Source organism: Rhinolophus sinicus, chromosome 15 (genome assembly GCF_057876585.1).
Source record: "Rhinolophus sinicus isolate RSI-liver-muscle chromosome 15, RSI-T2T, whole genome shotgun sequence".
In the NCBI taxonomy this organism is placed as follows: Eukaryota; Metazoa; Chordata; class Mammalia; order Chiroptera; family Rhinolophidae; genus Rhinolophus; species Rhinolophus sinicus.
In genome coordinates, this window is record NC_142515.1 from 85,386,099 (window position 1) to 85,414,021 (window position 27,923).

At 40.3% G+C, this 27,923-nt stretch overlaps 1 pseudogene; it reads right to left on the bottom strand.

Annotated features, from left to right (window-relative positions):
• LOC109439069 (olfactory receptor 7C2-like) overlaps positions 1-27,923 on the bottom strand; it is a 94,094-nt pseudogene that overhangs the window by 607 nt on the left and 65,564 nt on the right.

Here is a 27,923-nt window from a genome sequence, read left to right on the forward strand (position 1 = left end):
CCCCTCCACCAACAGCCCACAGACATGGGGGGGCTCATGATGACGGAGTGTGCCGAGGGAGAGAGGGAGGGAGGGAGAGGGAAATGTGGTTTTATGAAATCCAAATTGAATGCTTTGGAAAGACTTGATAAAAAGGCATCTCTAAAAAAACAATTGCTGTCAAATTAGATGTAAGCAAGCTCATCAGAAACAATTTGGGTGTAAAACTGTAAAAATCCAAAAGGATTCTGCCCCCAGATTGTTTGGCAAGGACCCCTCATTTCTCATTCCGCATGAGTGAAACGAACTGGAACATAGAGTAGTAGCCTGTGTGTGTGGCTGAGAAAGTAGATATGGACCCCTCATCAGTGTATTCATGCTCAGGTCTTGTGAGAATAAGGGAGAGATGCAAATACCTGAATGAGGAACTGGACCCTTGTCGGTGGAAGAGGTGTTGAAAGTGGGCTTTCAGGAAGGTTAGTGGCGTATCTCTTTCTTAGTAACCTCAAGAGATCTCCTGCAAAGCCTTATGTTACTTTTGAATAATTTTTAGAGTTGGGTTTGAGGTTTTTGTCAGGTTTCTCTGGGCTGCCTACACTACTGTGAGTCACTTCCTGGCCACACATTTCCAACAGTCCCCGGATGTAGGTGTGAAGTCCTTGGTAGCAGGAGAGTAGTGAGAGGAGTGGTTCTCAACCTTGGGAGCGTCAGTGTCACCTAGAGGGCTGGTTAAACCACGGCAGCTGGGCCCATGCCGCAGGGTGTCCGCGACTTCTCGGGAGTACCCAGGGGATGCAGAGGCTGGCCTGGGGACCACACGTGGAGAACCACCGCACAAGAGAAAGCTGGTTTTCAGTGGCTCTGTCATTTGTGCAGGTGCCTCCGACCACAGATCCTAAGAGCTTTTCCTCCTCTGCCCTCTGTGCCTTTGTCCACCCAGCGGGTGTGGTATGGCCTCAGTCACTTCTCCCTTTCTCTGGGTATTCAGGAAGGAAACGGAGTCCTCTTTACCATCCCATCCAGTTTACTTCCTTTCTCCACCCCTCACTGACTTACCAGGATGGTGTCACCAAGAGGTGATCTCCGTAATCAGGCTTCTGGCCGCCAGAGGTCAGTGCTAAGCCTCCAGGAAGGACGTGGGAAGACCACTCAGCTGTGACGGCTGGGGCGAATCTGCCATCTATGGGGGAAAATCTTGTCGCATCCCCCCCCCCTCGTTGGGGCAGGTGAGCAGGGGCTAGGGACACAGCAGGATATTTACTGTTTGAGGTCTCCTGGGGACTCCAATCCCGTGGCTCCTAGTTAAGAAAGAAGATGCTAATTATTTTGCTTCTACTCCTGTGTTCTCCAGTGTATGGGCGCTTTGGGATGATGGGGTGTGTGAAGAGGTGGAGACATCACTGGGGGGTTGTTCTCACTAGGAGACTATCCCTAGTGTCCCCTCCCAACTCAGACTGAGCCTATGGCACTTCCCAGGCAGGGTGGTCTGGAGGCCCAAGGGCATTCAGGTGCCTGAATTGGAGATGTCCTTTTATTCATTCCATCAAATGGAAAATCCATGAGGGAAGGGAATTTATACTGTTGGGTTCACCAATTAAAGCTCCTGGAAAGTGACAATAAATGCAGGTCAAATGAATGAATTTATGAAACACTTCTGGGTCACCCGCTATAGGTCAGGTGCTGTGCTTGGCACTGGGGTTTTGAACCACGTACTTGATAAAATTGCCTTCATCAGCCTATTGGCATCCCTACCAAGCCCACCTTGGGTGGGAATGAGGATATATCTTCCACTTTTGCCCACCAATTTTGGTGGGCCTTGTTCTTTTTGTTGGGGTGCCCATATCATGACTTATTTCTGTTTCCTCGGAAAGCCTCTCTATCTCCTGGAATCCTTCTATTTTTTACCTTCTCTTCCATTTGCTTTCTGATGTTTTTAAAAAAATTTAACCTTTTAAATATGTAATACTGATTTGGTTAGGAAAGGAGTCATGCCATGAAATAATGAAACACCTTCCTCCAACTCGGCCTCCCACTCCTCCAGTTTGCCCATTTCCCTTTCCAGTTATTGATCTTTTTCTTATTAATTTCTAGGAGTTTTTTACATATGAGGGGAATTAGCCTCAATGGATAATTCCTGTTAATAGTTTCTTGTGTAACCTTCTGGAGTCTACACACACACACACACACACACACACACACACACACACACACACATTTATTCTCTCCCCCTTTTGTACATAAAAGTAGTATACTATAATACTGTTCTACATCTTGCATTTCTCACTTAATTTAGCTTGGTGATATTTTCATATCCTTAATGTTTATAAAGCTCCTTATTTTCCATTAACAAACAGATGGTGCCATAATTTAGGTAACCGGTTTTCTATTGATGGATGTTTCCAGTGTTTGCTAAAATGAATACTTTGTACACATATTATTTCACACTATAGTTTCGTCATTTCCAAAATGTTATGGTAATGGAATCATACAATATGTGTAGCCTTTTGACAATGCTTGGTTTTTTATACGCAGCATAATATTTTTGAAACCCATCCGAGTGGTTGTATGTTGTAGCAACAGTTCAATCCTTTTCATGCCTGAGTAGTATCCATGGTATGGACGACCCATAATGTGTTTATCCAGCCAGTCATTGAAGGTTGTTTCCAGTTTGGCTATTACAAATAACGCTGCTATGAACATTCACGCGTAGGTTTTTGTGTGGACGTACATTTTCATATCTTTAGGAGTACGAGTGCTGGGTCATATGTAAAGTATATGTTTAACTTTATTAAAAAACCACACACACACACGCACACACACATACATGGTCTGACAATTACATTCGCAAACTCATCCCAGAAAAAGTGCTACATACCTCATTGCTGAATATCACTATGGTCACCTTTGACATACTCCCCCTGGGAAGCTGTGCACCGATGCCAGCACCTAGTCCACCTTTCAAAGCAATTTTGGAACTCTTTTTCTGGAATGACCATCAGAACTGTCATCATATTACCCTTCATGTCCTGAATGCCATCAAAATGTCTTCCTTTCAATATTTCCCTTATCTTTGGGCAAAGAAAGAAGTCATTGGGGGCCAGATCAAGTGAGTAGGGAGGGTGTTCCAATATAGTTATTTGTTTACTGGCTAAAAACTCCCTCACAGACAGTGCCCTGTGAGCTGGTGCATTGTTGTGATGCAAGAGCCATGAATTGTTGGCGAAAAGTTCAGCTTGTCTAACTTTTTCATGCAGCCTTTTTAGCACTTCCAAATAGTAAACTTGGTTAACTGTTTGTCTAGGTGGTACAAATTCATAATGAACAATCCCTCTGATATCAAAAAAGGTTAGCAACATCGTTGCAACAAGTTTGGGAACTTAATTATCAAACCTTGTATATGCTAGAATATATAAATTCTTATATGTCTATAAGAAACTGTATATAAAATTGTATATGTTCCCTTGCTTTCTCTCTCTCTGCAGCACCCCAAAGCCCCTTTATGACTCCCACATTCTTACTCGATCTCTTCTCCCCAAAGGTAACCACTTTCCTGATTTCTGACATCATAGATTCGCGGTGCCTTCTCTTAAACTTTATTTAAACCCAGACATATTGTACGCATACTTTTTTTCTGGTGTCTTTAACCTAAAATAGTATTTGTGAGATTTATTCCATTTGCTGTGTATAGCAGTATTTCATCTCTTTTCACTCCTGTACAGTACGACTTGGTTAAGGTAGTTTGAGTTGCGTTCCTTTTTCTTGGAAAAAGGATCCCTAAAATTGATAGCCAGTATTCAAGTGAGCATTGTAAATAAAATGCTCCAAAGACCTGGGAACCTGCATCAGAGGTGCCCAGTAAACATTCTCTGAGAGAAGTTGGTTCAGAGTCAGTCTGCGGGAAGGTGGTACCATCTGAACTTGAGCCCAGTCCATTGGGCCTCTTTCTGTGGTTACTGCATGTGGTTCTGGGCTGTGGGAATGTTGGGAGGCAAAAGAATGCAGTGGTTAAACTCAGACTAGCCATAACTCTGCCACTTGGCAGCGGTGAGATCCTTGGGAAGGGACTAAACACAATTGAGCCTCCTTTCCTCACCTGAGATATGAGCGTGATACTAGTATTCACCTCACAGGCAGATCGTGAGGCTTAAATGGCACCGTGTATGTACTGTGCATAGGGCAGTAAACACTCAATGAAAGTGCCTGTGATTATTTAATTGACGCTCCTTTGAATTCTGGCTTCTAGACCTCAGCAGACTTGCGTGTATTTGCAGCCGCTGAGATGTTCCCACAGAGCTAAACTGACAGTGTTCCATTCTCAAAGGCATAGCCCTTAGTCAAACCGAGCCAAGAAGGAGGGAAGTCTAGCTGGGGGGAAGGGGGAAGGGGGAAGGGAAGGGCTATTCTGACCAGTGTGATGGACGGTGGCCAGTTGCCCTGTGCTTCTCTGACTTTGTATCTTTGTACCTCTGGGCTTCTAGAGGTTGATACCCTTGGGGGAGACCCTGGGACATTTCAGCACCAGGTCACAGACCTTTAAGGATTTGTTGCTGTAACTGGGCATCTCTAGACTTTGCCATCGACAGCAGTGGGCTGAACAGGGAGAGCTCTGGCTTTGCAAACAGACCACAGTGAGATAATCACCCTATTCCTTACGTGGTGCAGGATGTAAGCAAATGATGTCACCTCTTGAGTTTCGGTTTCCTTATTTGTGAAAAGGAGTTGATAATCATTATCGCTGTCTTCTCTCAGGTTTGTTTCTGTGCACCCTCCAACCTCTCAAGTCTTGATCCTTTGTCCTGAATGGGTAGCCAATACCCTCTTAGCACATCCCACTCAGGACAGCTCAGCCCTGTAGTTAGTGAACCTGCCTGAGGTTGTCTGAAGGACAGGCACATAAACCAAAACCTCCATTACAATGAAGTAAGTGTTATAACTGAGTGAGATTGCCGGGGAGAAGACATAGGATCTGGTCACTGCTGTGTTCCCAGCTCTTGAAGGAATGTCAGTGCTTAAGGGATGTTTGTGGGAATGAACAGTGGTCTCCAAAGTGTTAGATAAGGGAGGAAGTAGCAACTTGTACTACCTGCAAGGGCCAGGGATGCTTCACGGAAGTGGTGATGTGTGCCAGGTCTTGACAGAGAAGAGAGTATTTGGGAGTGTGTTTGTGTATGTGTTGTGTGGGCACGTGTGTTACCAGGAAAATGATGTTGAACCTCGGCTCTTCGTCTTCTTGAAGGAATGAGTTCAATCAAGAGACAGAAATTTATGAAGCATGAACAGCAGAAGTTTATTAGTCAAAGAGAGCATACTCTGAGACATGGCACAGGCTGACCCCAGAGAGGGAAGCAGCCCCCGCTTACATCGCTTACATCGTGTGAAGGCTTTTATTTCTATGGGTGAGGCTCCCCCTTTCCCTTCCCTTATCTCTTTCTCCCCCCCTGAGGTGCCCGGTCCTCTGGCACTTAGCAACGCATTTCTCTGATGAAGGGGCATGAGTAAACATATCCCTTTGATTTAGGGGCCTGGGTAAACACATCCCCTTGATTTGGGGGGATATGTAAACACATCCCTTAGGGGTGTGTGAAAACCAGGAATCCTGTCGGGCTAGTCAGGTATTGATGATCCTGACAGCAAGATGTGTCCCCCTCTTCTCTGACGTCTAACAACACAGCTCTTTGATTTAGAAGTAAACCTGGAGTCCTGCTGGGCCGCTGCCAGGCTTCCTGACCCAAGTAGGAGCTGCAGCGAGTGGCTTTCTAATCGGGGCTAAATTTCTCCTTCTCCTGCGCATTTCTATGTATCTACATACCCTATCAAGTATATTGAGGGGGCATATGAATGTGTAACTCTGTGTGTGTGTATGTGCATGTGGGTATGTGTACTGTTCGGACATATATGAGTGTGTATGTATGTGTGTGGACATGTGTTGTGTGTCTGTGTGTGTCTGTATGTGTAAGAAGAGTCTTGCACAGTCTAGTTTTTCTCTACTCTTGGCCCGTATGCATATTTACGTGACTTGGTTAGGAATGCATGGAACAAATTATTTTCGTCTGAGCTTTACCTTCCCTAATATTCTCTGATCACTCTCCCTTCTAAAGCCACATACTGTGCATTAATAGCAGCTTCAATGGCTGCTTAATATTCCATGGAGCACATAAATAATGATTTACTTAACCTTTTGGTTGATTTTTAAAATTGTAGATAAGGCTGAAATGACTACTTAATTATTTTTCTTCTTTTGTTGAATTATTTCTTTGTAACTTTCCTGAAGTGGGATTACTGGATCCAAAGAAGAGAACATTTTTATAGCTCTTGACAAAGCCAGTGCTTTCTAAAGGTCCTAACAATGTATTTTGAGCCACCTGGAGTTTTAGTCCTAGCTGGTAAAACTCGGTGCTAAATTGTTAGGGTATTAACAGGTCCCTCGGGGGCTGGTAGAATTTGCATGTCTTTGACTGCCAAATGCAGAAAAACACCTCCTTTGCGCCTGCCATTTGTACAGCCTCTTTTGGGCTATTGTCATGGGTGAGCTTTGCTTATATAGCTTTGGAGGTCGTGAGGAGGGAGACATTGAAATTCAGAGCTGGATGGTTTCAGTGGGGTGGGGATACTGTGCAGTGCTGGAAGGTTCTCCCCGAGGTTAAGCTAAAATCTGCTTCCTCGACCTGTGGGCCTTGTTTTCCTCCCAGACCACAAAGAGTCATCTCCCCTTTTTAAGAGCATATGTTTTCAAGGCTCATCCATGCTAGTGTGAATCTGTAATTCGTTCTTTTTTTAAACTGCCAAGTAATATTCCATGGTGAGGATAACACTTGGCTTTTAAGTACTAAAAAGAATTCTTTTAAAGAAAACTATGAACAAAATAATAGTACAGAGGTGAAGGTCACGTGTAGAGACCATCAGCTCCTCACATGATTTCTCCTGGCGCTTCCTCCAGCTAAATCCCTGCTCCGCTCTCACCTCCCTGACCATCCATGAGGTCATGGGGCTCGCCTTTTGGGATGATGGAATGTTCTGGAACTAGATAGAGGTGTTGGTTGCACGACATTATGGATGTACTAAATTATACACTTTAAAAATGGTTAAAGTGGTACATTTTACGTCGTGTGTATTTTACCACAATAAAAAAGATCTTCCCCCCATGATTCTTTTACTCCTTGCGACGCCTTCTTTTTCTTCATTGCACTTACTACTCAGAAGACTATTGTATGATACAAGTAATATTATAGTGTTATTTATTTATCGACAGTCTTCCCACCAACACGTGAGTTCCATGAGATTAGGGGCTTCGTCAGTCACACTGTTTCCAGTACCTAGAACAGTATTTGGCATTTGGTAGGGGCTTGATAAATGATTTTCGTGTAATGAGTAAGTGAACACATCTATAGAAAATCAAAATGCTCATATCTTTGACTTAGCAAGTCTGCTCTCAGAGAAATGTTTGTATGTGTGGACGTAGACACACAGACCAGGTCATGGTATCCAGAGGAGGTCCGTGGAACTCACACCGGTGGTCCATTGGGATGACTTTTGGTGGTTCATAGATGAACATTTAACATTTTAATTGCATGTTTTTATTTATATGTGTATCTCCTATTTATGGCAAGTGATACTGACGTTTCTATTTATCATAATAGGTAACCGTTTCGTTTTTTTTAATATAACCTTTACTGAAATATAACTCACACATCATAAAATTCACCCTTTGAAAGTATACAGTTTTAATGGTTTTGGTATATCCAGAGTTGTACAATCATCACCACTATTCAATTCGAAAACTTGTTCATAAATCACCCCAAAAGGAAACCCCATCCCCATTAGGCAGTAACCCTCCATGGCTCCCTCCCCCTAACCCCTCCACTCTCTAATATGCTTTCTGGGTCTATGATTGGCCTATTCTGGACATTTCATATAAATGGAGTCATATAATACATGGATTTTTCTACTTAATATAATGTTTTCAAAGTTCATCCACGCTGTAGCCCATATCAGCTCTTCATTACTTTTTAATACCAAACAATATTGTATTGTATGGATGATATTTCCTTTTAAGTAAAAAAACAACAACAGAATTGCTTTAAAGAAAAACATCAATGAAATATTAATACAGGGAGATGTAGATATAGGGTGAATGTAGAATGCAAAAGATCAAAGCTTGGGAAACTGTAATATGGAAACTCCATTTGGATATACGCACAGTCAGCATGAACAGCCAAGTACACGTCTTCTGGGTGTGCAAACATTCTTGAATTCTGTGGTTTGGATGGGAGGATCATTCTTTCAGTCTTCCCACCAACGTTGGTTTCACCCTATTCTACAGGATAATCAGTGGGAAAATGCTGGGTGTGGTCAGGAAATGCTCAATATCTGTTCCCTAATCTCTTTCAACCCTTCCCTCCCCTCAACATGTCGAAAGGAATAGGTATGTTGACTTAAAGAGGTAAACCCACCCAGGGTGGTGTAGACTGGTTGAATGCTTCATCTTGACACAATAGCGTTCTAACCCCAAGCACCAGGGGCAAAATCTAAATTCTTCTCAAGGTAAGTATAATGTCAGCATTTAACATGATGTCACTCGTGTGGAATCTAAAACCAAACCAAACCAAACCAAAGTCAAAGAGATCAGATTAGTGGTCACCAGAGGTGGGGTGTTGGGTGAGGGGAATTGGAGGAAGGTGGTCAAATGGTACAAACTTCCAGTTATAAGATAAATAAGTACTAGGGATGTAACGTACAGCACGGTGACACTGCTGTATGGATGTTGGAAAGTTGCTAAGAGAGTGGATCCTGAGCGTTCTCACTACAAGGAAAAAAAACACTATTTTTTTTCTTTTTTTTTGGTGTCTATATGAGATGATGGATGGTAACTAAACTTATTGTGGTAATCATTTCACAATAGATGTAAGTCAAATCATTATGCTGTACACCTTAAACTTCCACAGTGCTGTACATCAAATATATTTCAATGAAACTGGAAAAATGTTGAAATGCTAAAAGGAATTAGCATTGATTTGCCAATCTTCTATCATTACATTGTATTCTAATAGCAGAAATTACATTGTATTCTAATAGCAACAGATTAAAATTGACATTCATTTACATAGGGTAGGTCTACTTCCCCTATTTTAAAATTAATGATGATTACACCTGTAGAAATCAGGGTTAAGTCAGAAAAACGACTACCCCAGTTATTATTTTTGTGTGTCGTAAGTAAACTCTTTTTTTGAAATATTTGTAGATTTACAGAAAAATTTAAAAAATAATACAAAGAGTTCCTGTTCTATTCCTTTAATGTTAACATCTTACTTAACCAGGGTATATTTATTAACACTCACATTAGCACAGTACTACTTCACTAAATTCCAGACTTCATTCAGAGTTCACCAATTTACCCACAAATGTCTTCTGTTCTCAGATCCAATGCAAGATACCACGATGCATTTAGAAATCTTGTTTTCTTTGTCTCCTCTGACCTATGATAGTTTTTCTGTCTTGTCTTGTTTTTCATGAACTTGACAGTTTTTATGGGTCTGGTATTAGAGTTTCCCTTAATTAAAGTTTGTTTGATGTTTTCTCATTTTAGAATGGGGTTATGGAATCTTGGGAAGAAAACGCCCCATGTATTTATTTTTTAAAAACTAAATTTTAGATTTTGCAACTTTTTCCATTACTATCCTGTTTCTGTTCCAATCTAGGGGACTGCACTGAGCTGAATTGTCATGTCTCCCTGGTCTCCTTTGGTTTTGGATAATTTCTCACAAGTTTTCCTTATTTTTCATGACCTTTACAGTCTTGTGCAGGACTGGCCAGGTATCCTTTAGATGTCAACCAATCTGGGTTTGTCTGCTGTTTTTCTCATGATTAGAGTGGGATTATCAATTTTTAAAGAAATGATAATGTCACATGTCAAAAAACAATGGATTGTACATTTTAAATGGGTAAATTGCATGGTATGTGAATTACATCTCAACAAAGCTGTTAAAACACGTTTTCGGAAAGAATACCTCAGAGGTGAATGACATTGCATCATATTATTTCATTACATCATTTTTAATTACATCACATCAGGGAGTATGTGAAATCCACACCATCCCTGGTAATGTTAAACTCCTTCACCTGGTTAATGTATAATTCATTGTTTTTTGATGTTACATTATTTTTTTTAATTAGTTTTAGTTTCAGGTGCACAAAACAAAGTAATACTTAGAGGTTTATCATTTATATCCCTCACACTGTGTCAACCCCCTTCCCCCATCCACTATCCCTCTGACATCGCACAGAGCCATTACATTTCCACTGTCTCTATTCCTAATGCTGTACTCCGCTTCTTGTAAGTATATATATATATATATATATATATATATATGTAAACTTGTAGTTGACATTCATTATTGTTCAGCTTTAGCTTCAGGTGTGCAGTGCAGCGAGCAGGCCGCCCTGGGCTTATCTGTGCTTGTTATAGTATCTAACACCTATGGCGTTGACCATGTACAAACCTCAGCCTGCTACAATGCTAACAATCATTATCCCTACAACTATACTAAGCCCCCTCGTGTGACTATCAAAACACACTACAATCTGAATCAACCCCACAGTATACAGCCTGATAATCAGCCGACTAAGCCTGCCAATACTAAACCAATTTACCGACAACAGCCTAAACTCCTCTCTAGTCTTCTTCTCTGACTCTCTCTCAACACCCCGCTCAGACTAACCACTGGACTCCTACCACTCATACTAATCGCCAGCCAACACCACCTGGCCAACGAACCACTAAACCAAAAAAAACTATAACCATACTAATCCTCCTGCAAGTATTTCTAATCATAACGTTTACCGCTACCGAGCTAATTATATTTTATATCCTCTTCGAAGCCACACTCCTGCCTACCCTAATCATTGTCACCCGGTGGGGGAACCAGACAGAACGACCAAACACAGGACTTTATTTCCTCTTCTACACACTAGCAGGGTCCCTCCCTCTTCTAGTGGCACTAACCTATATCCAAACATCACAGGGACCCTCAACTTCCTACTCTCGATATACTGACTACACCCCCTATCCCCCTCCTGAAGTAACATCTTCCTATGACTAGCATGTATAATGGCATTTATGGTAAAAATGCCACTCTACGGCTTACACCTCTGACTACCAAAAGCACACGTAGAAGCACCAATCGCCGGGTCCACAGTCCTAGCAGCCATCCTTCTAAAATTAGGAGGCTACGGCATGCTGCGAATCACAGCACTACTAAACCCCATTACAGACTTCATGGCGTACCCATTCCTAATCCTGTCCCTGGGAGGAACAATCATAACCAGCTCTATCTGCTTATGCCAAACAGACCTAAAATCACTCATTGCATACTCCTCTGTTAGTCACATAGCACTGGTAATTGTAGCTATTCTTATCCAAACACCCTGGAGTTACATAGGAGCTACAGCCCTAATAATTGTCCACGGCCTTATGTCCTCAATACTGTTCTGCCTAGCAAACTCAAACTATGAACGTATCCACAGCCGTACCATAATCCTAGCCCACAGCCTACAAACTATCCTGCCCCTAATAGCGGCCTGATGACTACTAGCAAGTCTCACCACATGTTCACAGTCGGACTAGATGTTCACACACGAGCCTACTTTACCTCAGCTACCATGATCATCGCTATTCCCACTGGAGTAAAAGTCTTTAGTTGACTAGCAACTCTGCACGGAGGAAACATTAAATGATCACCCGCTATACGATGAGCCTTTGGCTTCATTTTCTTATTCACTGTAGGGGGCCTAACCGGAATTGTCCTAGCTAACTCATCACTAGACATCGTGCTCCACGACACATACTATGTCGTAGCGCATTTCCACTATGTCCTATCCATAGGAGCTGTATTCGCCATTATAGGTGGCTTTGTCCATTTATTCCCTCTGTTCACGGGCTACACATTAGACACAACCTGAGCAAAAATCCACTTCCTTATCATATTCGTAGGAGTCAACATGACTTTCTTCCCTCAATACTTTTCAGGCCTATCTGGAATGCCACGACGATACCTGACTATCCAGACGCCTACACAACATGAAATACAGTGTCCTCTATAGGGTCACTCATCTCACTCACAGCAGTAATCCTAATAGTAGTCATAGTATGAGAAGCTTTCCGTCAAAACGGGAAGTATCAACAGTTGAACTTACAACAACTAACCTTGAATGAATGCACGGATGTCCCCCACCCTACCACACATTGGAAGAAACCACCTACATAAACCCGAAATAAGAAAGGAAGGAATCGAACCCCCTTGTATTGGTTTCAAGCCAACATCATATCCATTATGTCTTTCTCTACCAGAGAGGTATTAGTAAAATTTACGTAACTTTGTCAAAGTTAAATTATAGGTGAAAGCCCTTTATATCTCCATGGCGTACCCCTTTCAATTAGGCTTCCAAGATGCCACATCACCCGTCATAGAAGAACCACTACACTTCCAGGTCCACGCCCTAATGATTGTCTTCCTAATTAGCTCCCTAGAGCTATACATTATCTCACTCATGCTAACAACCAGCCTCACTCACACCAGCACGAGGGACGCACAAGAAGTAGAGACAATCTGGACCATTCTCCCAGCCATTATCCTCATTATAATTGCCCTCCCATCCCTACGAATTCCGTACATAATAGATGAGATCAACAACACATCCCTAACTGTTAAAACCATAGGACATCAGTGATACTGAAGCTTCGAGTACACGGACTACGAAGACCAGAGCTTTGACTCATACATGAGCCCCACATCCGATTTAAAACCGGGCGAGCCCCGTTTACCAGAAGTGGACAATCGAGTTGTACTACCCATAGAAATAACTATCCATATGCTAATCTCATCCGAGGATGACCTGCACTCATGAGCTGTGCCTTCCCTGGGCCTAAAAACAGACGCCATCCCAGGACGCCTAAACCAAACAACCCTCCTATCCACTCGACCCGGCCTTTACTACGGCCAATGCTCAGAAATTTGTGGGTCAAACCACAGCTTTATGCCAATCGTCCTCGAACTAGTCCCACTCCAACACTTTGAAAAACGATCATCAGCAATAGCATAAAGTCATTAAGAAGCTGAGCAGCGTTAACCTTTTAAGTTAAAGACTGAGGACCAACCCCTCTTTAATGAAATGCCACAACTAGACATGTCAACATGACTAATTACTATCATCTCTATGATCCTCGCCCTATTTACCATGATGCAGTTAAAAGTCTCAAAACACGCTTTCCACTCTAACCCAGAGCCCCTAGAAGTCGAGTCATCAAAACACACCGCCCCCTGAGAGACCAAAGGAACGAAAATCTATTCGCCTCTTTCATTACCCCAACGATAATGGGCCTCCCCATTATCATCTTAATTATCATTATTTCCCACTATCCTATTTCCCTCAACAAACCGACTAATTAATAATCGCCTCATTGCCATCCAACAGTGATTAATCTACATAACATCAAAACAAATAATAGCCATTCACAAGCCCAAAGGCCAAACCTGAGCTCTAATACTAATATCCCTTATCCTACTCATCGGCTCAACAAACCTGCTGGGACTCCTACCCACTCCTTTACACCAACCACACAACTGTCTGTAAATCTAGGCATGGCTATTCCCCTATGAGCCGGAACCATTATTCTGGGTTTTTGCCATAAGACAAAAGCCTCCCTAGCCCACTTCCTGCCACAAGGAACCCTGCTGCCCCTAATTCCCATGCTAGTAATTATCGACACCATTAGTCTAGACCACATCATCTCTGAGGTGGTCTCCCTAATGAGACAAGTGTCCATCGGATACCCTACAAAATCTTTACAACATTATTGATTACATTCCCCAAATTAACTTTCGTAACCCTGCGGCCACCTTGTGGTTACTGATTGTGCTGTCTAATCCCCTCACCTTCTCCCTTATCCCCACTCCCCCCTGCCCATCTAGCAACGCTCAGTTTTTCCTCTATGTCTCCGAAACTGTTTCTGATTAGTTCATTCACTTATTTTCTTCTTCAGATTCCACATATAAGTGAGATCACATTGTATTTGTCTTTCTCTGTCTGACTTATTTCACTTAACATAATGTTCTCTAGGTCCAACCATGTTGTTGCAAATGGTAAGATTTCTTTCTTCTTTATGGCTGCGTAAAATGTATAAATGTACCACAGTTTCTTAATCCAGTCATCTACTGATGGGTATTTCGATTGTTTCCATGTCTTGGCTATTGTGTATAGTGCTGCAATAAACATAGGAGTGCATACATTTTTTTGAATTAGAGTTTTGGATTTCTCCAGATGGATACCTAGGAGTGGAATTGCTGGATCATAAGGTAGTTCCATTTTCAGATTTTTGAGATACCTTCATACTGTTTTCCATAGTGGCTGCACCAATCTGCAATCCCACCAAGAGTGCACAAAGGTTCCCTTTTCTCCACATCCTTGCCAGCACTTGCTGTTTGTTGAATTATTGATGATAGCCATTTTGACTGGGGTGAGGTGGTATCTCATTGTGGTTTTTATTTGCATTTCTCTGATGGTTAGTGAGGTTGACCATTTTTTCATATGTCTGTTTGCCATCTGTATGTCCTTTTTAGAAAAATGTCTCTTCATGTCCTCTGCCCATTTTTCAATTGGGTTGTTTGTTTTTTTGGAGTTGAGTTGAGTGAGTCTTTTTTTATAAGTTTGTGATATTAACCACTTATCGGATATGTCATTGGCAAATATCTTTTCCCATTCAGTAGGATCCCTTTTTGTTTTATTGATGGTTTGCTGTGAAAAAACTTTTTAGTTTGATTTAATCCCACATGTTTATTTTTTTCTCTTACTTCCCTTGCACAAGAGGATATGTCAGTAAAAATCTTACTCCAGGTAATGTCTGTAAAGTTTCTTCCTATATTTTCTTCTAGGAATTTTATGGTTTCAGATCTTACATTTAAGTCTTTAAGCCATTTTGAATTTATTTTTGTATATGGTGTAAGGAGGTGGTCCAGCTTCATTTTTTTGCAGGTGTCTGTCCAGGTTTCCCAGCACCATTTATTGAATAGACTATCTTTATCCCACCATAAATTCTTGCTTCCATTGTCGTAGATTAAATGGCCATATAAGCATGGATTTATTTCTGGGCTCTCTATTCTGTTCCATTGATCTATGTGTCTGTTTTTATGCCAATACCATGCTGTTTTGATTACTGTAGCCTTGTAGTATAATTTGATGTCAGGTATCGTTATACCTCCCACTTTGTTCTTATTTCTCAAGATTGCTGAGGCTATCCGAGGTCTTTTATGGTTCCATATACATTTTAGGATTATATGTTCTATTTCCGTGAAAAACATCGTTGGTAGTTTGATAGGAATTGAGTTGAATATGTATATTGCCTTAGGCAGTATGGACATTTTAACTATATTAACTCTTCCTATCCATGAACATGGGATGTGTTTCCATCTATTTGTATCTTCTTTCATTTCTTTCTTCAGTGTCTTATAATTTTCTGAGTACAGATCTTTTACTTCTTTGGTTAAATTTATTCCCAGGTATTTTATAGTCTTTGAAGCAATTGTAAATGGGATTGTTTTTTTAATTTCTCCTGCTGATGTTTTATTATTGGTATATACAAATGCAACTGATTTCTGAATATTAATTTTGTATCCTGCTCCTTTACTAAATTCATCTATCAGCTCCAATAGTTTCTTGGTGGAGTCTTTAGGGTTCTCTATATATAGTATCATGTCATCTGCATATAATGACAATTTTACTTTCTCCTTACTGATTTGGATGCCTTTTATTTCTTTGTCTTGTCTGATTGCTGTGGCTAGAACTTCCAGCACTATGTTGAATAGAAGTGGAGAAAGTGGGCAACCTTGCCTTGTTCCTGATCTTAAGGGGAATGGTTTTAGCTTTTCCCCATTGAGTATGATGTTAGCTGTGGGTTTATCATATATGGCCTTTATTATGTTGAGATATGATCCCTCTATTCCCACTTTCTTAAGGGTTTTTATCATGAATGGATGCTGGATTTTATCAAATGCTTTTTCTGCATCTATTGATAAGATCATGTGATTTTTATTTTTCATTTTGTTAAAGTGGTGTATCACATTAATTGATTTGCGGATGTTGAACCACCCTTGCATACCAGGGATGAATCCCACTTGATCATGGCGTATGATCTTTTAAATGTATTGCTGAATTCTGTTTGCTAATATTTTGTTGAGGATTTTTGCATCTATGTTCATTAGCGATATCGGCCTGTAGTTTTCCTTTTGTGGTGTCTTTGTCTGATTTTGGGATCAGGGTGATAGTGGCTTCATAAAAAGTGTTTGGGAGTCTTCCCTCCTTCTGGATTTTTTGGAAGAGCTTGAGGAGAATAGGTGATAATTCTTTTTTGAACGGTTTATAAAATTCACCTGTAAAGCCATCTGGTCCAGGGCTTTTGTTTGTTGGGAGATTGTTGATTACTGATTCAATTTCCCTGGTGGTAATCAGTCTATTCAGGTTTTCTGTTTCTTCTTGAGTTAGCCTTGGAAGGTTGTACACTTCTAGCAAATTGTCCATTTCTTCCAGATTGTCAAATTTGTTGGCATATAGTTGCTCATAGTAATTTCTTAATTTTTTTTTGTATTTCTGCGGTGTCTGTTGTCACTTCTCTCTTTCATTTCTGATTTTATTAGTTTGGGTCCTCTCTCTCTCTTTTTTTAATGAGTCAGGCTAAAGGTTTGTCGATTTTGTTTATCTCCTCTAAGAACCAACTCTTGGATTCATTGATCTTTTGTATTGTTTTCCTGGTTTCTATTTCATTTATTTCCGCTCTGATCTTTATTATCTCCTTCCTTGTACTCCCTTTGGGCTTATTTTGCTGTTCTTTCCCCAGGTCCCTTAAGTGTGAAGATAAACTGTTGATTAGTGATTTTTCTTGTTTCTTTAGGTAGGCCTGCAATGCTATGAATTTCCCTCTTAGGACTGCTTTCGCGGCATCCTATAGATTTTGGGTCGTCGTGTTTTCATTTTCATCTGTCTCGAGATATCTTTTGATTTCTTCCTTGATCTCCTGCTTGACCCATTCATTACTTAGTAACATGTTATTCAGCCTCCATGAATTTGTGTGTCTTCCAGTTTTTTCCTGTATTTCATTTCTAATTTTATAGCACTGTGATTAGAGAAGACAATTGGTATGATTTTAATTTTCTTAAATTTATCAAGACTTGTTTTGTGGCCTAACATATGGTCTATCTTGGAGAATGTTCCATGTGCGCTTGAGAAGAATGTGTATTTTGCAGCACTGGGGTGAAATGCTCTGAAAATATCGATTAAATCCAAGTGGGCCAATGTGTCATTTAAGGTTGTTGTTTCCATATTGATTTTCTGTCTGGAAGACCTGTCCCTTGTCAGAGGTGTGTTGAAGTCCCCTACTATGATAGTGTTACTGTTGATCTCTGTCTTTATGTCCGTCAATATCTGTTTTATATATTTAGGTGCTCCTATGTTGGGTGCATAGATGTTTACTAGGGTTATGTCCTCTTGTCGGATCAATCCCTTTATTATTATATAATGCCCATCTTTGTCTTTTAATATGTTCTTCATTTTAAAGTCTATTTTGTCAGATATAAGTATTGCAACTCCAGCTTTTTTCTCATTTCCATTTGCATGAAATATCTTACTCCAATCCTTCACTTTCAGCCTGTGTGTGTCTTTTGATCTGAGGTGAGTCTCTTGTATACAGCATATACAAGGGTCTTGCTTTCTTATCCACTCAGCCACCCTATGTCTCTTAATTGGAGCATTTAATCTGTTTACATTTAAAGTGATTATTGATAGTTACATAGTTATTGCCATTTTTAAATTTGTAGTTAGATTGTTTTCATCTTTCTTTTATTTACAGAAGTCCTTTTAGTATTTCTTGCAATGCTGGCTTGGTGGTAATAAATTCCTTTAGCTTATTCTTTTCTGGGAAGCGCTTTATCTCTCCATCAACTTTAAATGATAGCCTTGCTGGATAAAGCAATCTAGGTTGTAGGCCTTTGTTTTCCATCACTTTGAGTATCTCCTGCCACTCCCTCCTGGCCTTCAATGTTTCTGTAGAAAAGTCATTTGATAGTCTTATGGGAGTTCCCTTGTAACCCTCTGTCTTTCTCTTGCTGCTTTTAGGATTCTCTCTTTGTCTTTAACCTTCGCCATGTTAACTATAATGTGTCTTGGTGTGGACCTGTTTGGGTTTATCCTGGTTGGAACTCTCTGCACTTCCTGGGTTTGTATGTTGGTTTCCTTCATCAGGTTAGGGAAGTTTTGGACATTATTACTTCAAATATGTTCTCCATCCCTTGCTTCCTCTCTTCACCTTCTGGTATTCCTATGATGCGCATGTTGTTGTGCTTGATGTTATCCCATAGGTCTCTTAAACCATCTTCATTGTTTTTTATTCTTTTTTCTTTCTGTTGTTCTGTTTGGGTGATCTCTGCTAACTTGTCTTCTAAGTCGCTGATTCGATCCTCTGCTTCATCTAACCTGCTGTTAATTCCTTCAAGTGAGTTCTTTATTTCAGTAATTGTATTCTTTATTTCTAACTGGTTGTTCATTATGATTTCTATATCCTTCTTTATGTCATCACTGAGCTCCTTAAACATTCTTATCATCAGTGTTCTGAACTCTGTCTCTGATAGGTTGGTTACCTCTGTTTCATTTGGTTCCACTTCTGGAGGTGTCTTCTGTTCTTTTATTTGGGACATGTTTCTTTGTTTCCCCATTCTGGCTGACTCTCTGCATTTGCTTTGATGTATTAGGTAGATCCCCTAGGGTCTTGGTTTTTGCTGGGTTATCTTATGTAGTATGTGTCCTTTATATTTGACTTGCACCACTTCCTTCTTCTCCCCTGCGTGTGCTCCAAAGGTGACTCTTGTGTTGTGTATATTGTCCCGTTAAAGAAGATCTTTAATTGCTTTTCACTTGTGAGTAGGTGGGGTTAACTCCTAGGCTGACTAGTTGTGAGACTTGGCTCTGCTCACAGCAGGATTTTCTGCTGTGTGAGGGTTGTCCACTAAAATGAGGTTTGGTCTCTATGGGCTCTTGTGCCTGTAAAGAATTCCCTCTGGGTGTGTCACTTGTAGGTCAAACCTGGTAGTACTCTGGTTTGGTCTGGAGTTGGCCTCTGGTGTGTTTAATCTTGTGCCTCTTAAGCTGGGCCCTGGTGTAGGGCAATTTCAGAACCAAGCAAATCACCAAGCACAACAACAACAACAACAAAGAAAAAAACCAAATACATTCACATGTAAAAACAACCGATAACCCACACTCAACATAGGCAAAGATATTAAAGATATAAAAACAAAACAAAACCAAAAAAAGCAGCACCAGTCTTGGCTTAAGCCCACCAAGTAATCTCCAGGTTGTCCTCTGCTGTACCAAAGAGTCCTCTGTGTATTGTGCAGGCAGAGTCGGTCACCTGGTGCCCAGAGTGACCTTGGGACTGCAGATTTAGATGCGTGGGGCTGAGGGGTCTGGATGGTAGTTTCTACAGTCAGTGCAGTTTCTGCTATTGCCTGCACATATGTGCACTGAGAGTAGCACCACCAGCCCTGTGCCCAGTTCTCCTGAGTCTTAGGGCACTTCTTCCGTGTGTAAAGTAATTGTTGATAGATATGTAGCTTTTGCCATTTTATTATTCGTATTTTTTTTCTTCACCTCCTTAAAGAAGTCCCTCTAAGATTTCTTGTAATACGGGCTGGTGGTGATGAACTCCTTTAGCTTTTTCTTGTCTGGGAAGCTCTGTATCTGTCATTCAATTCTAAATGATAGCTTTGCTGGGTAGAGTAATTTTGGTTGTGCGTCCTTGCTTGTCATCACTTTGAATATTTCCTGCCAATCCCTTCTGGCCTGTAAAGTTTCTGTTGAGAAATCAACTGACAGTCTTATGAGAAGTCCCTTGTTGGTAACTAACAGATTTTCTCTTGCTGCTTTTAAGAATCTCTCTTTGTCTTTAACGTCTGGCACTTTAATTATGATGTGTCTTGGTGTGGGCCTCTTTGGGTTCATCTTGTTTGGGACTCTCTGCACTTTCTGAGCTTCTATGTCTATTTCTTTCACCAGATTAGGGAAGTTTTCTGTCATTATTTCTTTCTTAGTAGAGTAGGTATCCTCTGGGTTAGGTATCCTGTGTAGGTGTCCTGTGGGGCTCAGTGGTGCAGTCTCCCTGGTCACCTGAGCTGGGTGCTCCAGGTGTGTCCCTTGTGGGGGTTGTGTGTGCCCTCCTGTTGTAATTGAGCCTTGGTTTCTGTTTGCACATCAGTGGCAGGGACTGACCATTGAGCTTATTGGCCATGACTACAGTGGAGGAGCTGTAGTGCAGGGGCTGGCCCTATGGAGCTGGATTTCCTATAACACAGCTCTGGTGCCTGCCCAGTCTGACCTTTAAATGTGTTGACTATGGAGGCAGCAGGTGGTGCTCCAGCTTGGTCTGAAGCTGGTCACCAGGTGTGCCAGTCCTGGGGCCTCCTGGGAGGAACCCCGCTGCAGTCCAAGTTCATCTGCAGTCTGTGCCCTGCCTGGAGCCACTTGGAATGAGCCATGAAGCAATCCACAGATGGCCACCACCCATGCTGGGCTTGGAGGTGCCTGAGAGAGGCTAAGCTGTGAACTGAGGCTGGCTGCTGCTAGTGCTGGCTTGGAGCTGCTTAACAACAGGTACAGGGCATGCTGAGGCCAGATGCTGCTTGTTTGGGGTTTGTGTACCTTTGAGAGATTTTTTAGGAAAGTCCAAATCATGAGCCAAGACAGGCCCTTCGTATGGAAAAGTCACTGGGAGCAGCTGGGGTGGGCCTGCAAGTTGGGTGGGGTGGGGTCTCAGGGAATCACCAGGCAGCTTGAACTGTGTTAGCCAGATTGATGGAGACTCAGATATGGTGCCTACCTAAGTCTGAATGCTGAGAGAGGGGAGGGCTCAACAAAGAAACAGTGGCTTCTGCCAGCATTTCTGTCTGAAAGAAAGCTGCTCCTCCAGGCCTCACCCTGGAGCCAGACAATTCAGTTCCTCCCCATACATCCCTGGTGTCGTTTGAGCTGCTGCCCCAGCACTGGCGCTCAGAGTGAGTGAGTCTGTCAGTGAGTGAGTAAGTCCATGTGCAAGTCCCTTAAGAGTGATGCCTGGGACTCCAGCCACTTGCCATCTCACTCAGCCACAATCTCTGCTGGCTTTCACAGCCAGAAGTTGCGGGGACTTCAGGAGATTCTCAGTGGTGGTTATTCTGTAGTTTAGTTGTAATTTTGATGTGGTCATGGGAGGAGGCGAGCACAGCATTTACATACCCGCCATCTTGACCTGAAATCTGGTATGTTACACTATTCATTTAAAAAAGTTGTGATAACATATATATATAAAACATAAAATTTGCCACTTTAACCATTTTTAAGTGTACAATTCAGTGGAATGAATGACATTTGTGATGTGCAACCAACACCACTATCTATTTCCAAAACATTTTCGTCAATAAAAGTGAAGGGACCTAAATGAGAATGTGGGACCTAAAAGTCAAGTTAAGACCTTTTTTCCTTATCCAAAGAGCAGTGGGAGATCACTGAAAGAATTTAAGAAGATGCATGGCAAGTCAGATTTTCATTTTAAAATGATCATTCTGTTGTAGTTGGAGGATGATTTGGAGAACAGATGGTGGACAGAGGTAGATTTGCTTTGAAGTAAACACAGCACAAGCTACAAAGCCCCACATTCATGAGTCCCCCCAAGGCCCTGGGAGACCTGATAATGTGCTCTGGGGTTGTACTAAGTCTGTGTTGGTATTCTCATGCTTTTTCTTAAGGAAGTACTCCTGCACCAATCATACAGGTCCTGTAAAGCCTGGATCTGCCCCTGATACTCAGTAATAAACTTCCAGGATAAACTTTCAAATCCTTACTAAATAATTGGGGGAAGCCCTTAATCAGGGGTCTTGAAGAATAAATCCATGGATTTCAGCACTGTGTCACCTGTTATACCAGGTATGGTTCTTGGTGGTGAGACACTCTGGCCAACTTCAGCAAAATGAGAATTTGTTGGAGGGATTTATGAGCAGGGGTTGGCACACTTATTCTGTAAAGGGCCAGGTAGTAGCTATTTTCAGCTTTGCCAGCCATATGATGTCTGTTGTAGCTACACAGGTCTGCGGTTGTAGGGTGAAAGGAACCATTGACAATATGTAAATAAGTGAACCTGACTGTGCCAATAAATGTCTATTTTTTTTTTAATTAAAGTTTATTGGGGTGACAATTGTTAGTAAAGTTACATAGATTTCAGGTGTACAATTCTGTAATACATTATATATATATCTCACATTATGTGTTCACCACCCAGAGTCAGTTCTCTTTCCATCACCATATATTAGACCCCGGTTACCCTCTTCTAGAGCCTCCCTCCCCCCTTACCCTCTGGTAACCACTAAATTATTGTCTGTGTCTATGAGTTTTTGTTTCTTCATTTGTCTTGTTCTTTTGTTGTTTTCAGTTTTATATACCACATATCGGTGAAATCATATGGTTCTCTGCTTTTTCTGTCTGACTTATTTCGCTTAGCATCATACTCTCAAGATCCATCCATGTTGTCACAAATGGTACTATTTCATCTTTTCTTACCACCAAATAGTATTCCATTGTGTATATATACCACAACTTCTTTATCCATTCATCTGTCGAAGGACATTTTGGTTGTTTCCATGTCTTGGCCACCATAAACAAAGCTGCAATGAACATTGGAGCACACTTGTCTTTATGGATAAATGTTTTCAGATTTTTTGGGTAGATACCCAGGAGAGGGATTGCTGGGTCATATGGTAATTCTATTTGTAATTTTTTGAGGAACCTCCACACTGCCTTCCATAGCAGCTGCACCAATCTGCATTCCCACCAACAGTGTATGAGGGATCCTCTTTTCTCCACAGCCTCTCCAACACTTGTTACTATTTGTCTTGTTGATGATAGCCATTCTGACTGGGGTGAGGTGATATCTCATTGTGGTTTTTATTTGCATTTCTCTGATGATTTGTGATGTTGAGCATTTTTTCATATGTCTATTTGCCATTTGTGTATCCTTTTTGGAGAAATGTCTGTTCAGGTCCTCTGCCCATTTTTCAATTGGGTTGTTTGTTTTTTTGTTGTTGAGTTGTATGAGTTCCTTGTATATTTTGTATATTAGCCCCTATTGAAGACGCTGTTTGCAAAAGTCTTCTCCCTTTCAGTTGGTTGCCTCTTTATTTTGTTGATGGTTCTTTTGCTGTGCAGAAGCTTTTAAGTTTGATATAGTCCCATTCATTTATTTTAGCTTTTACTTCCCTTGCCTTTGGAGTCAAATTCATAAAATGCTCTTTGAACCCAAGGTTTAATACCTATGTTTTCTTCTGTGTAGTTTATTGTGTCAGGTCTTATGCTTAGGTATCTAATCCATTTTGAATTAATTTGGGTACATGGTGATAGATAGCAGCCCAGTTTCATTCTTTTGCACGTGGCTATCCAATTCTCCCAGCACCATTTATTGAAGAGGCTGTCTTTGCTCCATTGTACGTTTTTTGCTTCTTTGTCAAAAATTATCTGTCCATATTTATGTGGTTTTATTTCTGGGTTCTCAATTTGATTCCATTGGTCTATGTGTCTGTTTTTCTGCCAATACCATGCTGTTTTGATTATTGTAGCCCTGTAGTACAAGCCAAAGTCAGAGAGTGTGATACCTCCATTATTGTTCTTTTTTCTTAGGATTGCTTTGGCTATTTGGGGTCTTCTGTGGTTCCATACAGATCTGATGATTTTTTGTTCTATTTGTTTTAAAAATGCCATTAGGATTTTGATGGGGATTGCATTAAATATGAATAGTGCTTTGGGTAATACGACCATTTTAACTATGTTGATTCTTCCAATCCATGAGCATAGAATGTCTTTTCCATTTCTTTGTGTCTTCTTCAATTTCTTTTAAAAATATCTTATAGTTTTCAGCATGTAGGTCTTTTACATCCTTGGTTAAGTTTATTCCTAGGTATTTTATACTTTTTGTTGCAATTGCGAAAGGAATTTTTTTTTTAAATTTCTTTTTCTGAGATTTCATTGTTAGTATATAGGAATGCAATGGACTTTTGTACGTTGATTTTGTAGCCAGCAACTTTATTGTATTCATTGATTGTTTCTAATAGCTTTTTGGCAAAGTCTTTAGGGTTTTCTATATATAGCATCATGTATCTGCAAAGAGTGACAATTTAACTTCTTCATTCCCAATTTGGATGCCTTTTATTTCTTTCTCTTGCCTGATTGTTCTGGCTAGGACTTCTAACACTATGTTGAAAAGCAGAGGTGATAGGGGACAGCCCTGTCATGTTCCTGAATGTAGAGCAAAGGGCTTCAGTTTTTCACCATTAATTATGATATTAGTTGAGGGTTTGTCATATGGTACTTTCCTTCTATACCTATTTTATTATGTGTTTTAATCATAAACGGATGTTGTATCTTGTCAAACGCTTTTTCTGCATCAATTGATATAATCATATAATTTTTGTCCTTTATGTTGTTTATGTGATGTATCACATTGTTGGATTTGCATATGTTGAACCATCCTTGTGCCCCTGGGTGAACCCCACTTGGACGTGATGAATAATCTTTTTAATGCATTGTTACATTCGATTTGCTAGAATTTTGTTTAGGATTTTTGCATCTGTATTCATCAGAGATATTGGTCTGTAATTTTCTTTTTGTCTGTTATCCTTACCAAGTTTTGCTATCAGTGTAATGTTGGCCTCATAAAATGAGTCAGGGAGTACTGTCTCTCCTTTACTTTTTTGGAAGAGTTTGAGCAGGATTGGTATTAGATCCTCTTTGAAGGTTTGGTAGAATTCACTAGTGAACCCATCCTGTCCTGGAATTCTGCTTTTGGGAAGGTTTCGGATGACTGATTCAATTTCCTTACTGGTGATCGGTCTATTTAGATTTTCCAATTCTTCATGATTCAGCCTAGGAAGACTATATGTTTCTAAGAACCTGTCCATTTCTTCTATGTTATTGAATTTGGTGGCATATAGTCCTTCATAATATTCTTGGATGATCCTTGTATTTCTGTGGCATCCATGAGAACTTCCCCTCTTTCATTTCTGATTTTGTTTATTAGTGTCTTTTCTCTTTTTATCTTAGTGAGTCTAGCCAAGGGGTTGTCAATTTTTTAAATCTTTTCCGAGAACCAACTCTTTGTCACATTAATTTTTTTCTATTGTCTTTTTGTTCTCTAGCTCATTTAGTTCTGCTCTGATTTTTATTATTTCCTTTTTTCTGCTGACCTTGGGTTTAATTTGTTCTTCTTTTTCTAGTTCTTTAAGGTGTAACATGAGGTTATTTATCTGGGATTTTTCTTGTCTTTTGAGAAAGGCCTGTAATGATATAAATTTCCCTCTTAAAACTGCTCTCTCTGCATCCCCAAAATTTTGGTAGAATGTATTTTCATTCTCATTTGTTTCTATGTATTTTTTGATCTCTCCTCTTATTTCTTCTTGGACCTGGTCATTCTTTAAAAGTATGTTGTTTAATCTCCACATATTTGTGGGTTTTCCTGCTTTCTTTTTGCAGTTGATATCCAATTTCAAAGCTTGTGATCAGAGAATATGATTGGTATGATTTCAATCTTCTTAAATTTGCTGAGGCTAGTTTTATGTCCCAATATATGGTTTATCCTTGAGAATGTTCCATTAGAAAAAAATGTATAGTCTGATGTTCTAAGATGAAGTGCTCTATAAATGTCAATTATGTCCATTTCATATAATGTGTCATTTAGGGCTGCTATTTAGTTATTTATTTTCTGCTTGGATGATCTATCCATAGCTGTCAATGATATATTTAGGTACCCTACTGTAACTGTGTTTTGGTCAATTTCTCCCTTTAGTTCTGTTAGTAGTTGCTTGGTATATTCATATCTAAAGGATATCTTTGCTGGATATATTATTCTTGGCTCATAATTTTTGGTGCTCCCTGATTGGGGGCATAAATATTGATGACCATTATGTGTTCTTGTTCTATAGTCCCCTTTATCATTATGAAATGTCCATCTTTGTCTCATGTTACCTTTTTTATCCTGAAGTCTGTTTCACCTGATATCAATATGGCTACAACTGATTTTCTCTGGATACCATTTTCTTGGAGTATCCATTTCCACCCTTCACTTTGAATCTGTTTGTCCTTATAGCTGAGATGTGTCTCTTGGAGGCAGCGTATGGTTGGGTTTAGTTTTTTGATCCAATCGGCTACTCTGTGACTTTTTATTGGTGAGTTCAGTCCATTTACATTTAGGGTGATTATTGATATGTGAGGATTTCCTATCAGCCTATCTTTGGTTTTCTGGTAAAACTGTTTCTCTATTGTTTCTTTGCCTTTTTGTTGTTGTCTATTATTTCTGTGTGGTGGTATTCTATGATTTCCCCCTCTGTTTCTTCTTTTATTATGTTATATATTTCAGTTCTGGATTTTTTTTTGAGTGGTTACCCTTAAGTTTATGTAAAAGAAAGTTTCATATTTAGAGTATTCATTTTCTTCAGCATGCTTACTTTCTCCATTCCCATATTCCGGTTCAGGCTTTTACTTTCTCCACTTTTATGTTTTGGTTGTCACAAATTATCCCTATTTATGCTGATCAAATAGCCTCCTTCAGTATTTCTTGTAGTGCAGGTCATGTGTTAGAAAATTCCCTCAGCTTCTGTATGTCTGGAAAGGTCTTTATTCCTCCTTCATATCTAAAGGATATCTTTTCTGGATATATTATTCTTGGCTCATAATTTCTCTCTTTCAATAATTTGAATGTTTGATTACACTCCCTCCTTGCTTATAGAGTTTCTGCTGAAAAATCTGATGATAATCTAATGGGCTTTCCTTTGTAGGTTACCATCTTCTTTTCCCTGGCTGCCTTGAGGATTCTGTCTTTGTCGTTAATTTTTTACAGCTTCAATACAATGTACCTTGGAGAAGGCCTGTTGGGGTTGAGGTAATTAGGTGTTCTATTTGCTTCTTGGATTCAAGTATCTACTTCTTTCCACAAGTTTGGGAAGTTCTCATTGACTATTTGAATATATTCTCTGTTCCCTTCTCTCTTTCTTTTCCTTCTGGTATGCCCATTATTCTTATATTGCTTTTTCTGATGGAGTCAGAAAGTTCTTATAGAGTTCTTTCATTTCTTTTAAGTCTCAAGTCTCTTTCTTCTTCCATCCGTTTCATTTCCAGATTTCTATCTTCGATGTCACTGATTCTTTATTCCATCTGGTCAACTCTACTACCTAAGCTGGCTATTTCATTCTTCATTTCTTTTATTGAGTTCTAAATCTCCAGAAATTCTATTTGGTTCTTTTTTTAAAATTTCAGTCTTTCTGGTAAACGCTCATGTTGTTCTTTGATTGTGTTTCTGAGTTCATTTAACTGCCCATCTGTGTTTTCTTGCATGTCGTTGAGTTTTTTAAGAACAGCAATCTTGAATTCTATGTCATTTAAGTCACATATTTCCATGTATTTAAGTTCATTTTCTGGAGACTTTTCATTTTATTTCTGAGCTGTCTTGTTACTTTGGTTATTCATGGCTATTAATGATTTATTATTTCTCTTCCTAGACATCTACAGGAGTGGGTTCTGCAACAGGTTGATAAAAAGAGGTCTTTCTTTTGTTTTCCAGTAGGTGTTTGTAGAATGTTTTATTTTCTCTCCGACTACAGTGTTTTATTTTCTCTCATACTGTAGTGTTATATTTTCTCTGCAGTATCCTGGCTTCTCACACAATGGGGGGATTCCCTGGAAGGCGGGCTTCTCCTCTCTGAACAGTTCACCTGGGTCATAGGGCCTCCGTGGGAGGATGTGGGAAGCTTCTGAAGTTCCAAAACTCTTCCTGCACCAGATTCAGAGCCCATGTATTTCAGCAGCTCTGTTTACTCCTGCAGGGATCCGCCCAGATA